General features: G+C 35.5%; 1 protein-coding gene across 8 annotated transcripts in view; it reads right to left on the bottom strand.

Moving 5' to 3' along the window:
• The window catches only part of RASAL2 (RAS protein activator like 2), a 339256-nt gene that overhangs the window by 261239 nt on the left and 60083 nt on the right, over positions 1–17934 (bottom strand). The gene's annotated exons all lie outside the window — the stretch shown is intronic.

The raw sequence follows: 17934 nt of genomic DNA, 5'->3' as shown, positions 1-17934 counted from the left end.
CAGAGGGATAGAGAGAGAGAGAATCTTAAGGAGGCTCCAAATCAACAAGGAGCTGAGCCCAAGGCAGGGCTTGATCTCATGATTCTGAGCCCAAGGCCCTAAATCAAGAGTCAGATGTTTAACTGACTGAGCCACCCAAGCACCTCTGTAGGGTATATTTTATCTATCTCATTATGATAAAGACTAGGGTTAGAGTCAGCTTCTCTATCAGATCCCAACTATTTCTATAAGTTATCTAGGTCATAGTCAGATGTGGCATTTCTTTTACCTTGACCCCTGGGCATGCTCTCACCTTGGTCAATTCATAGGTATAATTGATTTTGTGAAACTGAATGGAAAAATTAGATTAAAATGGCAAAAGGACTTGCAAATACATGAAAGAGACATCTCTTTCATCTACTATCAATTTTTCATTTACAACATCTCCAAACAGGAATGGCCAATAATCATTTAAAATTCAGTTAAGCCTTACTCAAGTTCAAGGTTTGAAAAAGATTGTCAAAAACGAATGGGAGAAAGAGAAGAATAGGAAAGAGAGGAAAAGAAAGGGAAAGGGAAAAAGAAAAAGAATGTTGCTCATGTTGGTAAGGCAAATACATGAAATAGAATATGACTAAGAGGGATGCATGGGTGGCACAGTGGTTGAGCATCTGCCTTTGGCTCAGGACCTGATCCCAGGGTCCGGGATCGAGTCCCACATCAGGCTCCTGGCAGGGAGCCTGCTTCTTTCTCTGCCTGTGTCTCTGCCTTTCTCTCTGTGTCTCTCATGAATAAATAAATAAATAATCTTAAAAGAAAAAAAAAAGAATATGACTAAGACCATGCAGGAACATATAAAATGTATATGCCTACTAACTTCTTAATTATTCAAAACTATGAGGCATAATAAATCCTTTTTAAAAGCACTGAATAATAGTATCAAGTAAGACAGCAAAATTATGGGCATGGTTATTCATACTCCCTTGAAAACAGAAAGCAATTAACACTCAGGAGTGTTACTGCTCCTAGCACTTCACTCTGAAAACTCCCCCTCTCCATGAGGCCAAAACTTCATAAAGCATCTCCAAAGGGGCCATCTGATTCAAAAAGCTTATGATTTGATTAAAATAGCTTACATTAAACTGGGTAAAGAACTTTTACCACAGAAACTGTTCATAACCTATTCTCTAAGATCTCATCTACAACAAACCCATTCATCCTAACTACACTGGTACAATATTGCGTGAGTAGACAACGCAACATTTTCAAATAGTCCTGTTTCCTTCAAACCCAGATTCAAGTCTAAATTTCCCAGGACAATATTTTAGGCAAGCTACTCAGGTATCAACTATTATTTTCATTCCGCAGAGAAAGCTGCTCAAATAATACAAGAGGTTTGCAGGTTTTATTAATGTTTCCTTAGCCTTTACTTTGTGGACAGAAAGTCAGTTACCAATTAAACTGCCTGAGTACCATGGTAATGATGCCTCTCAACACAAAACCAGTTCCAATGTGAAAGTTAAGAGTGAACAGAACAATGTGCTGATAGGTTGGATTACTTTAAAAGGCCTATGTTTCATCCCTCATCTTCTCAACTCATATCTTCAGGATTAAAAATTGGATACTCCACACATATAATACCCAGATAAAAATAACCCCATACTCTCAGAAACTATTGCTGCAGAGTGGTATATAAATTTACTGACTGCTGGGGCAGCTTGGGTGGCTCGGCGGTTTGGCGCTGCCTTCAGACCAGGGCCTGATCCTGGAGACCTGGGATTGAGTCCCACGTCGGGCTCCTTGCATGGAGCCTGCTTCTCCTGCCTGTGTCTCTGCCTTTCTTTCTCTGTATGTCTCTCATGAATAAATACAATCTTAAAAAAAAATGTACTGACTGCTGATTAAGTAATAATTAATTGAAGTAAAATTATGCTAAACAAGAGTATGTGCCAAGAAATTCAGCCAAAATGAATCCACTACCCCAAGCAGCCAAGATAAAGTGTCATAAAAAATTAGAAACAATAAGCACTTAAATTAACAAAACTAAAAAAAGAGCTGATAATTTTAAACAGAAAACACTCAGGCTGGTATGTATGTGCATACATACGTGCATGCATATAACTATGTGTGTGTTTAATTGTAAACAAATGCTGATGCATGAATAACATCTGAAACCTGAAGGTCTGAAAAAGAACTAAATGTAGATCAGAATTCCTGAATAAATAAGATATATGAAAAGAGCATGAAATATGAATGACTAGTAACATGTCTTTCCAAGAAAACAACCAACAAAATCAGCTTAAAACAGGAACACAGAATGACCAACTGTAAGGAAGAGAACCACCAAAGAACTCCCCTTGAAAAGTATGCTGTAAACCAGGAGAGAAAATTTTAAATAGTTGCACATGTGAATGAATATTAAAAATATTTTAATCCTTCTAAGAAGTGTGTTTCTAATTAGACATTCCCTTTTCTGATTATGTATTTTTTTGCAATGGCAGAATTAACTATGACTTAGCTCTTCCCACAATAGCAGCTGTTAGATTTAACTTAGGAGCTTCCTCCTTTATGCTCCTACCAAAACATGTGTATACTATATATATATACTTAACATACTTCTTCTAGGGAAAGACCACAGAATGTCTCTATATCAACTTTGCTAGTTACTGGGGCAATTTACTGTATCTTTTTCTCTTTTAAAATAGAGAAAGGAAATCCTTTAGTCTACTTCATAAATGTTTAGTTCTCTGGTCAACATTTTATTCCCTATAAAATGTAGGCCAAGAATCTACTTTCAAAGGTCTTAGAATCTTTCTTAGCAACTAAGCAACACACAGTATTGCCTATTTTCAATTTATTCAGAAATGAGGAACAGTTTAAACAAGAAAAGACAAATCTAAAAAAATCAGGTGAGGAGGATGGTAAAGGAAAAGTCATACATTAAAGATTTTAAGAGTGGAAATAAACATATTCATAATCACTTAGCCAAACTGCTAATCTATTTTAAACCTTCCATTCTTCCATGATGTGTATTTCTTTAAAATATAAAGTGGAATGTTAAGAAGGCAGCACTCTGGCAAGCATAAACCCTCTAGTAATTTTTACAAGTTGCTTTTTGGAAAGACCCACCCACCTAACTCCATCCCCATTTTTAAAACTGTTCCGTCCCATAATTAAATACTATAGCCCTCATTTTAAAGGTTGAAAGCAGAATTGCAACTGCTTTCTACATTCAGAACTCAGCATATGGCTGCAAACTCTAAAAGGCTATTTCAATAATAAATTGAATGATCGGGAAAAGGCACAAACTTGAGAATTACAGAAAGAAATCTTCAATTAATAGCTGTGACATAAGAAAGGACCAATAAGCCTTCTGCATATCCACTGGAATGTACCTCCTCTAAGGGTAAAATATAAAGATCAGTTCTTAGACCTATTCAGTAGTTAACATCCTCATTAAACACCCAAAAAGGAAGGCAGTTAGTGTCAATTGTAATCATTTAAAGAAACACCTTTTAAAAGTGAAGTCATCCAAGTATATGAACCTGCTTAAAAAAAAAAAAAAAAAAAAAAAAAAAAAAAAAATCAAGCAAGCCCTTATCTAAAAGATACATAAAAATAAATGAACACTTCACCAAAAAAATCTTCTAATAAGAATTGTCACCAAAGCTACCCTCGGGTTCTTCTAAACTATAAACAGAACTTGCCAATCATAAAGGGAAGAAAAAGCAACTACTACAGTTAAACAGACTAAAAGATATTCAAATATACAGAATAGATACTAGATTTTTTTTTCTCTAGATATTCAATAGCTAAGGGGGAAAAAGTCATAAAAATGTCAAAAAATTGATAAATGGCACATTTTTAAAGGGCAGGTAGGCAACTGTGTGTATCAATGTTGCAAATAATTTTAAGGTGAAAGATTATATTTCCTATTGATCTATTACTGGCCTATAAAAAAAGATGAAAACTAAGGATAGCTTCATTGATTTTTCTTTGTTGTCTCAGAATTCTTAAATGTTAAATGGAAAATAGTTTTGTAGTTAAAAGAATAAATTTATAGAGCTGAAATTAACTTCGACAATATCATACATGTTAAAAAATATACTTAAGGACGTCGGTTTCCATATATAAGCTATACAACACTTCACAAAACTCCACCTATTAGACAGCAGTAATAAAAATTACTAGAAATGACATTAAAAATAAAAGAATGACCATAAAATGTGATCTGCTACCCGCTCTCAAGTTATGGTATAGATAGTGCCACTGACTGCTGTGAGGTTGAACTTTCAAGCAAAAATGGCAAAAATACAGGGCCCAACATACATTTCAACTTGCCTCCAGAATTAGCAGTACTATTGTTGAAACCATGCAGGCCACATTAAAGATAAAGCATACCACAATCCTAAATTTTAAAATGAGACATGAAAATCGTAGTGGAGAATATCATCATACTCAAAACAGAAATGCCCTCTCATATATCAGCTGTGAAAACTTTTTTTCTTAAAAGATTTTACCTGGGATCCCTGGGTGGCTCAGCGTTTGGCACCTGCCTTCGGCCCAGGGCGTGATCCTAGAGACCCGGGATCGAGTCCCATGTCGGGCTCCCTGCATGGAGCCTGCTTCTCCCTCTGCCTGTGTCTCTGCCTCTCTGTGTGTGTGTGTGTGTGTGTGTGTGTGTCTCATGAATAAATAAATTCTTTATTAAAAAAAAAAAGATTTTATCTATATATTTGAGAAAAGAGCAAAAGAGCAAGAGTAGGGGTGAGAGGGAGGGACAGAGGAAGAAGGATAAGCAGACTCCCAGCTGAGCAGGGAGCCCATCACAGGACTCCAAGATCATGACCTGAGCCAAAGGCAGAGGCTTACCTGACTGAGACGCCCAGGTGCCCCCAAAACTTTTGATTACAAATCTATCTTTAAAAATAGCCTCTAGGGCAGCCCGGTGGCTCAGCGGTTTAGCGCCGCCTTCAGCCCAGGGCCTGACCCTGGAGACTCTGGATCGAGTCCCGCATCGGGCTCCCTGGACGGAGCCTGCTTCTCCCTCTGCCTGTGTCTCTGCCTCTCTCTCTCTCTGTCTCTCATGAATGAATAAATAAATAAAATCAATAAAAAAATAAAAATAGCCTCTAGAGGGACGCCTGGGTGGCTCAGCACTTGACAGTCTGCCTTTGGCTCAGGGATCCTCAGGGATCAAGTTCCACACCGGGCTCTCTGTAAGGACCCTGCTTCTCTCTCTGTTTCTGCCTCTCTCTGTGTGTCTCTCATGAATAAATAAATGAAATCTTAAAAAAAAAAAAAATAGCTTCTAGAAATTAAGCTGAAGGTATGAAAAAAAAGACTTCTGGTAATGGTATTTTTGATCAATTTTCTCATAGATGTAGGATTTTGCCAGTAACAAGACAGTACACACTCTGGTCTGTAGTTAATCAATTTTTGATTTGTCATAGGATCTAAAAGAAGACTAAATCTTAGCTATTTGTGTGCTATCTCTTATTTCCACCTTAGTAAATGTCTGTTATCAAGAAACAAGACTCTTGGGGATCCCTGGGTGGCGCAGAGGTTTAGCGCCTGCCTTTGGCCCAGGGCGCGATCCTGGAGTCCCAGGATCAAGTCCCACGTCAGTCTCCCGCATGGAGCCTGCTTCTCCCTCCTCCTGTGTCTCTGCCTCTCTCTCTCTCTATGTCTTTAAGGAAAGAAAGAAAGAAAAGAAAGAGAAAAGAAAGAAAAGGAAAAGAAAAAAAAGAAAAGAAAAGAAAAGAAAAGAAAAGAAAAGAAAAGAAAAGAAAAGAAAAGAAAAGAAGAAAGAAAGAAACAGACTCCTAATTACAGTGAAGGAACTGACAGTTACCAGAAGGGAGGTGGTAGGGAGATGGGTGAAATAGGTGATGAGGATTAAGGAATGTACTTGTCATGATGAGCACCCAGGTGATATATAGAGGTGTTGAATCAGTATATTGTACACCTGAAATGAATATAATTCTATATGTTAACTAACTGGAAGTAAAATAAAAATTTTTAATTTAAATTTAAAAAATAAATGTGTTTGTTAAATTTAAAATATAATAAATTTAAAATGTGTTTTAAATTAAAAAAAATAAATTAAAAAAGAACTGTAGACAGTATTTAAAAATACACAGGACTGGGGCACCTGGCTGACTCAGTTTGTAGAACACGTGACTCCTGATCTCTGGGTTATAAGTTTGAGCCCCTGGCTGGGTATAGAGATTACTTAAAAAAATAAAACCTTGGGATGCCTGGGTGGCTCAGCAGTTGAGCTTCTGCCTTTGGCTTGGGGCGTGATCCCGGAGTCCCAGGATCAAGTCCCACATCAGGCTCCCTGCACGGAGGGAGCCTGCTTCTCCCTCTGCCTGTGTCTCTGCCTCTCTCTCTGGGTCTCTCATGAAAAAATAAAATCTTTGAAAAATAAAATAAAATATTTGAAAAAATGAAAAATAAAAAGTGCACAAGACTTTATGAAAACGAGAACATATGCAGGTGGGTGCTTAAGGAATTTTCTGCCCATTTTGCCAGAAGCAGGATGCCATCTGCTTGTGCCATGAATCAAACTAACCCTCAGCAGTCTCCAAAGTTGACAGAAAATCTGGTTGTTTAGTTAACATTGAAAACACACTGTAAATCCAAGATGAACTGTTATTTTTTAAAGTGATCTTAGACGTAGTTAAAAACTTGTTTTCCCGTCTAAAAGTAGCTGTTTTTATATCCTTCCCTCAGACTACTTTTTTGAAAATTGAATTATGAAAACCACTGATTTCAAGATACTCCCAAGTTACCAAAAATCTATTATCTTGATTCATCCTCTGAAAAATTGGTTCATCCATCTTTTAGACTGGGAGTTATTTCTATCCTTTATCGTACAAGTATCAACAAATAACTAGAAAAAGCAGAGCAAAATCATGTACATTATTATGACATACAACAGTCAAATAGAAAATATAAACCCTGATTCTCTCATCCTGTTATTGCTTCATCTATCTAATTTAAATTTCAAGTTTTCTGGGCAAGGATAAAGTCCACTGTTATGATGTCATTGTATTTAAAGACAGCATAAAACACCAATAACTACTGGCTGATGCACATTTTAAATTAGTTATGCACATTACTAAAAGCCTAAGGAATACATTAAAGTTGGTAAATATCTTGCCAGATATGGGGAAGAAGGGATTCTGGACTGTAATGACCAGGAAAGTTTTTGGTTTGATTGTTTTGAAGGACAACTAGAAATGCCTTCCTCTGAACAGAAGCTAAAAAGACCTGTAATAAAACATTGTAAAAATCCATGTAAATGACTAAAACTCTAATTTAAAATAAAAAGTGACCTCCAGGGCAGCCCCGGTGGCCTAGTGGTTTGGCGCCACCTCCAGCCCAGGGTGTGATCCTAGAGACTGGGGATGGAGTCCCACGTCGGGCTCCCTGCATGGAGCCTGCTTCTCCCTCTGCCTGTGTCTCTGCCTCTCTCTCTCTGCGTCTGTCATGAATAAATAAATAAAAAATCTTAAAAGAAAAAAAAATCCTTTAAAAAAAATAAGTGACCTCCATACACTGATTTTTTTTAATTTTGTTTCCTCTGTGAATAAATATACTAATAATGGGATAATCTACCTCTATATCTTTTAAGACTATATAAAACTTTTGGACAAATCTGGATCATATTAGGTACCTACTGATTTTAATTCCATAAGAATATGTCATCTCATGAGAAACTCTCACCTTAAAATCATTGCTATTTGGATAACATACCTAAAATTTGTTGTTGAAGTGCATTAATTTAAAACTCATAATATGATCACATTGGTATTGTCACACAGCTATTATTTTCACACTTTGCAACACTGAAATTGATCACAAGCACATGAGCCATGAAAAAAACTTCCTCCTAAGTCCTTGTTTCTAGCACCTTCAGGAAACAAGATTTTCTTGTTTTACTTTCAGGAAGCTGAAAACAGATGAATTTGCCTTTGGTGAGATCAGGGAATACTTAATGGGAAGTTGGGTCTGTTGGCCCCTGCAATGGAGATGGGTACCATGGGTCTGAGAGCCTGTTTGTGAGTCTGCACATATGGATACACATGTAAAGGGGAGGCAAAGTATGCAGTTCCACTCTCACATTCATTTACAACTAAGCTTTTAAAGTGCATCAGGCCAAGCAGTAAGTTGATGTTTGTTGTGGTTAAGATACTAGGTAAGCAAGGCAGGAGAGGAACTCAGCTTCTTCATTAGGAATGTCTACTTTAGTTTATAAGGTCCCTTTCAGTTCTAAAAAAAATCAAATATTCACTGAATATCAATTATTAGGAATATAAAGATGAATATAACATAGTTCTGCCCTTAAGGCTAACTTGATGAAAAACTTAATCACCATGTTTACTATTCCTAAATAATTTTATACACACACACACACACACACACACACACACACATATATATATGAAATATTCAAAGAACAAAAGTCTGTGCTCTGAAAAAAATTTAAAACTTTAGGGGATCCCTGGGTGGCGCAGCGGTTTGGGGCCTGCCTTTGGCCCAGGGCGCGATCCTGGAGATCCGGGATCGAATCCCACGTCGGGCTCTCGGTGCATGGAGCCTGCTTCTCCCTCTGCCTCTCTCTCCTTCTCTCTCTCTCTCTCTCTCTCTCTGTGACTATCATAAATAAACTTTTAAAATTTTAAAAAAAATTTAAGAAGGAGAAAAATTGTTTATAAAAAAAAAACTTTGGTTTCATGAAATAGGAAAAATAACTGAAAATTGACAACATTATTACTCCACCAAAATAAATAATCAACCGCAGGACTGCCAAAGAACAAGCCTTTGGTACCATATTCAATAACCACCAATATATATTTCGTTCCCTTTAAAAAGAAAAATAAAATCCTGTACTCAAAGAGGAAAATGACATCAACAAATTTAATGACAGTTTATTTTTAGGAAACTATTTAGAACAAGTAAGAGGAATATGGTCTAAATACCACACACACATATACCCCCCCATAATGTTTAATATATGAAGAAAACAGAAATAAATCCACACTTCTATTAACAAATGATTCTGACATGAGTGTCAAGACAACTCAATGTGGAAAAAAATAGTCTTTTCAAAAAATGGTGCTAGAAGCAACGTCCACAACAGCCAAACTATGGAAAGAGCCCAGATGTCCATTGACAAATGAATGGATAAAGAAGATGTGGTGTGGTGTGTGTGTGTGTGTGTATATATATATATATATAATGTGGTATATATACACAATGGAAGACTACATTATTAATAATACATTTTTTCAGAAAAAATGAAATCTTGCCATTTGCAATGACATGGATTATGCTAAGTGAAGTAAGTCAATCAGAGAAAGACAGTTATCATATGATCTCACTCATATGGAATTTAAGAAACAAAATAGAGGATCTTAGGAGAAGAGAGGAAAAAATAAAACAAGACGAAATCAGAGAGGGAGACAAATCATAAGAGATGCTTAATCATAGGAAACAAACAGAAGGTTGCTGGAGGGAAATATGGTGATAGGGTAACTGGGTGATGGATATTAAGGAGGGCACGTGATATAATAAACACTAGGTATTATATAAAAGACTGATGAAGAGCAGCCCCAGTGGCACAGCGGTTTAGCACCGCCTGCAGCCCAGGGCATGATCCTGGAGACCCTGGATCAAGTCCCACGTCAGGCTCTCTGAATGGAGCCTGCTTCTCCCTCTGGCTGTGTCTGTGTCTACCTCTCTCTCTCTCTCTCTCTCTCTCTCTCTCATAAATAAATAATAAAATCTTAAAAAATAGATAAACCACTTAGTTTATTTAAAAAAAAAGAAAATATTTTTGCTGTCTTGATAACTTTTGATACTAAAACTAGTAAACTTTTAGAAGACAACAGGCATAATTCTGTGTGACACTGGATTAGACAAGTTTCTCTGATATGACACAAAAATAGGAAAAAATAAACATGACTTCATCAAAATCTAAAATTTTTGTGCTTCAAAAGACATCATCAATAAAGTGAAAAGACAACCTGAGAATGGGAGAAAATATTTGCAAATCATCTATCTGATAAGATATAGTATTTGGAATATATTAAAAACTCTTACAAATCAACAGTCAACTAAAAATTGGGCAAAGGCCTTGAACAGACATTTCTCAAAGAAGTTATACAATGTCTTATAAGCATATAGAAAGATATTCAGTATCATTAGTCACAAAGGAAATATACAAACTGAAACCACAAAAAGATGCCACTTCAGGGATCCCTGGGTGGCGCAGCGGTTTGGCGCCGGCCTTTGGCCCAGGGCGCAATCCTGGAGACCCCGGATCGAATCCCACATCAGGCTCCCGGTGCATGGAGCCTGCCTTCTCCCTCTGCCTGTGTCTCTGCCTCTCTCTCTCTCTCTCTCTCTCTCTGTGACTATCATAAATAAAAAATTTAAAAAAAAAAGAAAAAGAAAAAGATGCCACTTCATACTCACTACAATGGGTATAATTAAGAAGGAAGACAGTAACAATTGTTGACAAGATTGTCATGAATGAATCTTCAGTCACTGCTGGTGAGAAAGTAAAATGGTACGTTTTGGCACTTCCCCAAAAAATTAAGCATAAAATTAGCATATGACCCAAAGACTTCACTCCTAGGCATATATCCAAGAAAACTGAAAACATGTCAACAAAATTGTTCATGAATGTTCATATCAGCATTATTCATAATACTCAAAAAGTATAAGCAACCAGATGTCCATTGGCTGATAAAGATGATATATTCATATAATGGAATATTATTCAGTCATAAGATAGAATAAAGTACTGATTCATGCTATATAAATAACATGGGAGAACCCTGAAAGCATTATGTTGAGTGAAATAAGCCAATCACCATCGTCTAAATATACGTTTCCATATTTACGAAATGTACATAAAGACAGAAAGTGAATTAGTGGTTGCTAGAGACTAAGGAAAGGGAAAATGGGCAGTGACTATTAATGCACTGGGGGGTGACGAATATTCTGGAATTAGATAATAGTATTGGTTGCACAAGTTACTATGCAATATGAAAAACCACCTAACTGTACATTTTTAAAAGGTGAATTTTATGGTATGTGAATCATATCTCAACTTTTTAAATTATTTGAGAACAAAAAAATAATGTCTCTGAGACCTTTGTGGATGAAAAGAGAAAGAAAAAACAAAACAAAACAAAACTGCAGAACAGACACTTGAGGCAACTCTCACCTGTGTGGAACAAAAAGGAAAAAGGGGCCAGAGAAGCAATCAGCGTATGTAAAATTTATTATATCCAAAAGAACACACAGTCAGCAGTGTCAAATTCTTTTGGGAACTGATTTCAGAGTGATGAACATGCTTATTAATACAATGAAGTCTCGCCCAGCTTAAGTTCTCTCTCTTAAAAAAGAAGCCTGGCTATTACCCTAAACTTTCTTTCTCTAGTTAGGGCCAATTCTGCACATTATCTTCTTTCAAAATGTTCCATAAGTCAGGCTTTTCACTGTCTGACCTTTTCTTCATTAGATGGGATTAGTAAATGTTTATTCAATAACCATAATATAAATGCGATCCCTTTATTACCATTCTGATCCTGATCTCATTTCATGAATTGTTATTAAAAGAAAATCTATTCTCTGGACTAGTTTATAAAGTAATAATTTTATTACTTTATTGTTTTAAGTTATTATGCTTCTTTTTTCCTCTGCAAAAGTTCTACTGTAGTTTTCAATACCACAGAACAATTTTCCCAGAGAATGACTGGAAATTTAAAAGTTCTAATCATTTTGATTTTTGCTTTGGACATACTCATCCAAAACAGCATTTTATGGGGGATTAAGGAGTGTACTTGCGATGAGCACTGGGTGTTGTATGGAAGCACTGAATCACTACATTGTACACCTGAAACTAATATTACACTGTACCTTAACTGGAATTTAAATTTTAAAAAAAATTTAAATGGTATTTTATGGGGGCATCTGGGTGGCTCAGTGGTTCAGCATCTATCTGCCTTTGGCTCAAGTCGTGATCCCAGAATCAAGTTCCACATCAGGTTCCCGGCATGGAGCCTGCTTCTCCCTCTGCCTGTGTCTCTGCCTCTTTCTGTCCCCCTCACGAATAAATAAAAGCTTTTAAATAAATAAATAATAAAATAAAATAAAATGGTATTTTATGGAATATATGCAGAAGAGCAAAAAAAGGGAAAAGATTTTCTTAATTTTCAATAATTGTCTGATAAGTGAGAACATTTTGGAAAAAAGAGTATATGCATATGTAAATCAGTCTGTTTGGATTTCCCTGCATCACACTTTAATTTTACTTTCCTGGGTATCTGAAAACTAGTAGGCTATAAGCAGACTGTCTGGTCAGCCAAGACAAAGTCTTGGCACTACTCTGAAATAAGATATGCCAGGTCTACCCTCCTGTATTATGTGACTGGCCTAGTTAGAGGATGTATATACATGATAGAGAGACATCATCAATATGGATGCTATGGTGTCATCATCTCCTGAGTAATGTTTCCTGAAGCAATGATATGTACAGTAAATTAGAAAGATTAAAATATGAATGATAAAGAATTTTTTTAAAAACTCAAGATATCTAGTGTAATACCCATCTGCACAATTTAGTTTGAAACACCAAATAGCACAGCCTTAAACTTTCACTCTTTTAAAACTATATTTTAGAGTCAAAGAATAAGTTTTAAATTAAGTCTTCTCTTTTTATATTCCAAATTTCAAATTATATTTTATCTTATTGGTTTAAGTATAATTAAGACTTTTTAAAGACTATACTTTGCCAATATAGAGCTCAAAAAAGCTTTGTCCTATAGTCTGAATTTAAGACTCAGAATTTAGAAGTCATCAAGAAACATTTCTATTACTTTTTAACACCTGCATGTTGTCGCATGCCCTATGATCTCAGAAATATTAGAATGAAGTTGATACCTATTAAAAGAAGCATCAAGTAAATTTTAAGGGAAAATCCACTTACATATTTACACAAAAAGCAACTTAAGGACTTAAATTATAAGGAGAGAACACATGGAGGATCAAAGTAACAGGTGCTATAAATATTTTGAGAAAGATGCCATGATACTAAGGTCCTTTTGTTGACTCTTACAATAAAAATCACTAACATTTATGGGGTACCTACTATGTGCTAGATGTTACATGTAAATTATTTCATTTAATCCTTAAAAATAATACAATTTTCCCCATTTTACAAATTAGGTAAATAAAACTTGGTAACTCTGTCCAAGGACATATACAAGGTAGGAAACAAAACAGGGTTTTGAATCCAAGTTGGTCTAATTCCAAAATCTACTCCTTCACTAGGCTATAATATCCTACCTTCTGTTCTACAGCAGGGTTGTAAACCCAAATGCCAACAGAAGCCCTGCAATTAAAATGAAGTATACGCAGTGAGTTTAAAAAAAAAAAAATAGAGAATAAGGTGGTTTTCCAACCAAGCATATACCTGCCTATCTAACCTGGTACACATCATGCAAGCTAACAAAGCAGCCAAATAAAATGTTTACTGGCCACTAATCTGCTAGATAGATAGATATAGATAGATATAGATATAGATATAGATATAGATATAGATACTACTTGGGAATCTGCAGAAGACAAAAAGCAATCCTAGCAAAAAAGTATTTTTTAAACATCAGTGATCTTCACATTAAATGTGTAGGACTAAAACCAGTCATCATTGAACACCATTCTTTTATGGTGACTCGTTTATTTTTGAAACTTATATAAAATCCTGTACCAAAAAAAAAAATCCTGTACCAATAATAACCTTTACATATATTTTATGATGACTCCTTTACTTTTGAACCTTATATATAAACCTGTAGCAATAATAAACTTTGAAGTAAAGCATCACTTAGTATTGGCAATCCTCTTTTATATATGCCTTTCCAGAGATAAATTTGAAGGCTGAAAGTATACAAATCTAAAAATAGACATATATGTTACAATGGTGGATATGTTCACAGAGTACTAAATGACATAATCAAATCCCTAGTTAAGACTTTGAGGACACTACCTATTTCCTAAATACCACTCGTACCCCAGACCAGCAACCCAGGGAGCAGCAGGCATCTCAACCCTCTGTTCCCCTGAGAATTTGAACCAGGTATTTCTCCTTCCTATAGGCCTACAGTGCTTCCATTAATCAAGCCTCACTCCCCTGCAAGAACAAAACCTAGGTGGTAAAATGGCAGAAGGGTAACAGAAAGGAACAGGGGAATCCCAGACAGCCACCACTATAAATTCCAAACTATGGTAATGCGGTGATCCAGAGAAGCACCTGGCTATTTAGGATACCTGGGAGGTTCCCTTCATGAGACAGGACACAGTGAAAATATTTAGAGCACTATCAGCCCAACTGATAAGCTAAAAAAACACTGTCAATGATCTGGGGCAAGAAACGCCATAATGCAATCGTTCAAAATTATCAAGTCTCAGGAAATGAAATATGAAAGATTCAATCCAACATGTAGGAGTTCAGGAAGTCAATATAATGTTCAAAAATAGGTTTTTATGAAAGTTAAGACCCACCAAATATGTACTATCATTTTATATATACAGAGGAGGCTACCCATATTATAAGAACAGTAGGTATTTATGAATAGATATTTAGGCTAAGTAGAATTGCTGATTTATAGACAAAATACTACACTGACCTAGATATTCACAAAATGACACTGCCAAGTATCTTACATATATGTAAAATCACATTTTCAACCTGTTCTACATTTTATTTTACTTAGTATTACCCATCACTGAATCAAGTTTATAACAATGACTTTTAAGCATCATTTTTATCAGAAAGTCTAATAATGTTTGATCCTTTCAGTTTTCTCTTCCCTACCCATTCAACAGGCTGTTAAATGCTACCCATTTAAATATCCATCACTTATTCTTCTACACAAAACTGTTGAGCAGCATTAAGGAACACTTAGCTGACACTACTAATTTATAGCCACTCTCATTTCATGTATATTTCTTTCAAAAAAAAAATATGTATCTGAGCACAGCTGACATTATGACAAGATACAAAACCTATACATATTCATCCCCTAATCTCACCCACAACTATTATAACCATCAAAATTCCTAACACTCATATATATTCTAAATTTATTGTTTACAAAGAATCCACTAAAGTAACTTTACTCATATGCATTCTAGAACTAATTGATATAATGAGAAAGGGAAGAGGGTAGAAATCACAAATAATGCTTACCTAGAGATGAATGACTTTTATAATGTACAAAATGAAAATTAAAGGTAAATGAGGGAAAATTCTCAAAACAAACAATAATTGATATTATTATTTTTCCTAAATCAATAGCCCGATTTCTTTGTATTTATGTAGGTACTTTCAGAAGCAAATGTGAATAATTTGGTGGCTCCAGTCCAGCATTTTATCTGCCTCAAATAAAACTATTTTTAACTTCTAGCTAAAAATTTGAGGGCTGCAAGTTTCTATTACAAGGTAGTAATTAGGAACTCCTGGCTGTGAAGTAAATATTACCTGAACAGAACTTCTTAAAATGCTCTTTACAATTAAATACCTAGTAATCATTAAACAAGGCAAGAAATATAAGGTTTATGGGGGAGAAAAACAAACACTACTTTACAACAGGTTTCTGGAAACTATGAACTCAACTGGAAGATTACTAATTACCAGAAAGGAAAGGGATGTTGGTTCCAAGAATCTCTGTAACAATTTAGATACAAATGTAACAGGACCTAAATAAATTGCTCCTTGCAGAGAACAGGGGTACAATATTCTCAACAAAGTCCTGTAGGTTACACCCACAGTCTGTTGAAAGATAGACATCAGTGAGAAAGCCATTCACGGGGGGCTTGAAGTAGAACTGAGAGAGGAAGTCCAATATATTCAGCATTTTCTCTAAAGAATACGGCTGCCAAGATGACAGTGAACCAGCAAGATCTGTCTCCTGTGTTACAAAAGATGTAGGAGGCTGCTTGAGAACGGACTAAAAAAATCCCCTGGAAGACAGTAACAGATTTTTTTTTTTTTAAAGTAACATGTAAATTATAACAATAGGATATCACCACCACATTTCCAATTCTTTTTTTTATTTCTTCTGGTTTATCATGCACTGAATGAACTTTAGTCTTGGGGGGGGGGTGAACTTCCTCAAAATTTTAAAAATGAGGGGTAAGGTTAGTAGAGGAAATATATATAAATTATAATTAAGAAATTTGTTGGAAGACAAAGCATGTAACCTGATGACCATGACTCAGAATTGTACCATTAACATCAGAATAGCATGTATGCCCTGAAATAGCCTAACGACCTCTGGAATCGAGGACCTGTTTCCTGATACTATATGGAGATGATTTGTTTAAATCCTTGTTTATAGTTTACAGAACCAGAATTTAGTGTGGAAAACTGAATTAATGACAGAACCAAAGTGAATGACAATTTCTTTTAACCATATAACCACCTAGGCTCAAAATCTGAGAGTTTCTTTTCCTTTCTTTTATGCTTTATAATTATTTAAAACAAGACTTCTCTCAAAATGTTTAATCAGCACAGGCTCAAAACATCCCCCTCAAATACTGATCAATTATGTAGTAGGTTTAACTTGTGTTTGATACAGCTCTTTCCAGGAGGCAGAGCTTGATATGACACAGTGAGAGGAGCTCTCCACACATCTGTAGTATTCTTCTCCAAAATGCATAAGTCCAGTTCAATCATGAGAACACACGATTAAACCCAACCCAAACTGCTATTCTATAGAGTATCCAACCAGTACCCTTCAAAAGTATCAAGGTCAGAAAAAAAACAAAGCAAGGCTGAGAAAGCATCATAGATTAGGAGACACCAAGGAGGTATGACAGTGAAATGCAACATGGTTTCCTGGATTGGATCTTGAAAAACAAGATATTCGTGTAAAACTGGTGAAATCTAAATAGTCTGTAGTTCAGTTAATAGAACTGTACTGATGTTAATTTCCTCATTTTGATCTATGGTTATGTAAGATGTTAACACTAGGGGAAGCTGGGAAAAAGAAATATGGGAGCTCAGTGTACTATTTTTACAACTCTTACATAAATCTAAAATTATTTTAATATAAGGGTTATTTTTTTTTCAATTTCTTAACCATATCCTCCCTTACTTTTTAGAGAGCTGCCACTCAAGCTCATAGGCCCTTTAACAGAGATTTTCCAGATGCCCATGTCTTTAGGATCTGCCCTGATTTATCTGATATACACTGAAGGATCAATCTTAAGAATTTCTATCATCTCCCTACTCAAAAACCACTGACTTTCCTAATCAAAACTAAATGGTTCTTAAGTACCTCAGTATTATTTACCACTAAGCCTATCATTAAAGGGCATCTGCAAAACAGCCATTCTTTCACTACCTTACAGCTCTACTAGAGATACTTTGTTCTTTTTTAAGATTTTATTAATTTATATGAGAGAGAACACAGGAGCAGGGGGAAGGGCAGAGAGAGAGGAGAGGGAGAGAAGCAGACTTTCCAGTGAGCAGGGAGCCTCGATCTAGGACCTGAGTCGAAGTCAGATGCTTAAATGACTAAGCCACCCAGGACCAGAGATAGTTATTTTTTTATCTTTAATCATATACCAATGGCATTTTAAGTTTTTTTATTTTGGCAGTAATACTGGGCATTCTGGGCAATAATGAGGGATTTAAAAGAGAAGTATACTATAGATTTTGCTTTTAGAAGATTTACAATCTTCTTAAGTATATGATGTTTATGTATATTTTTATCTAATTTCCCAACACTTTAGTGAACTTTTTTAGTAATTTTAATAGGTTTCCTTCAATCGATTTTTTGTTTTCTAAACATTTAATCATATCTTCTATAATAAAACACATATATTTCCCAGTAATTACGTATCTACTCCTGACAATAGTTAAGAATC

Source organism: Vulpes vulpes, chromosome 13 (genome assembly GCF_048418805.1).
Source record: "Vulpes vulpes isolate BD-2025 chromosome 13, VulVul3, whole genome shotgun sequence".
Lineage (NCBI taxonomy): Eukaryota > Metazoa > Chordata > Mammalia > Carnivora > Canidae > Vulpes > Vulpes vulpes.
The sequence above is the reverse complement of the archived record's forward strand: the minus strand, read 5'-3'. Positions and strand labels throughout refer to the sequence as shown.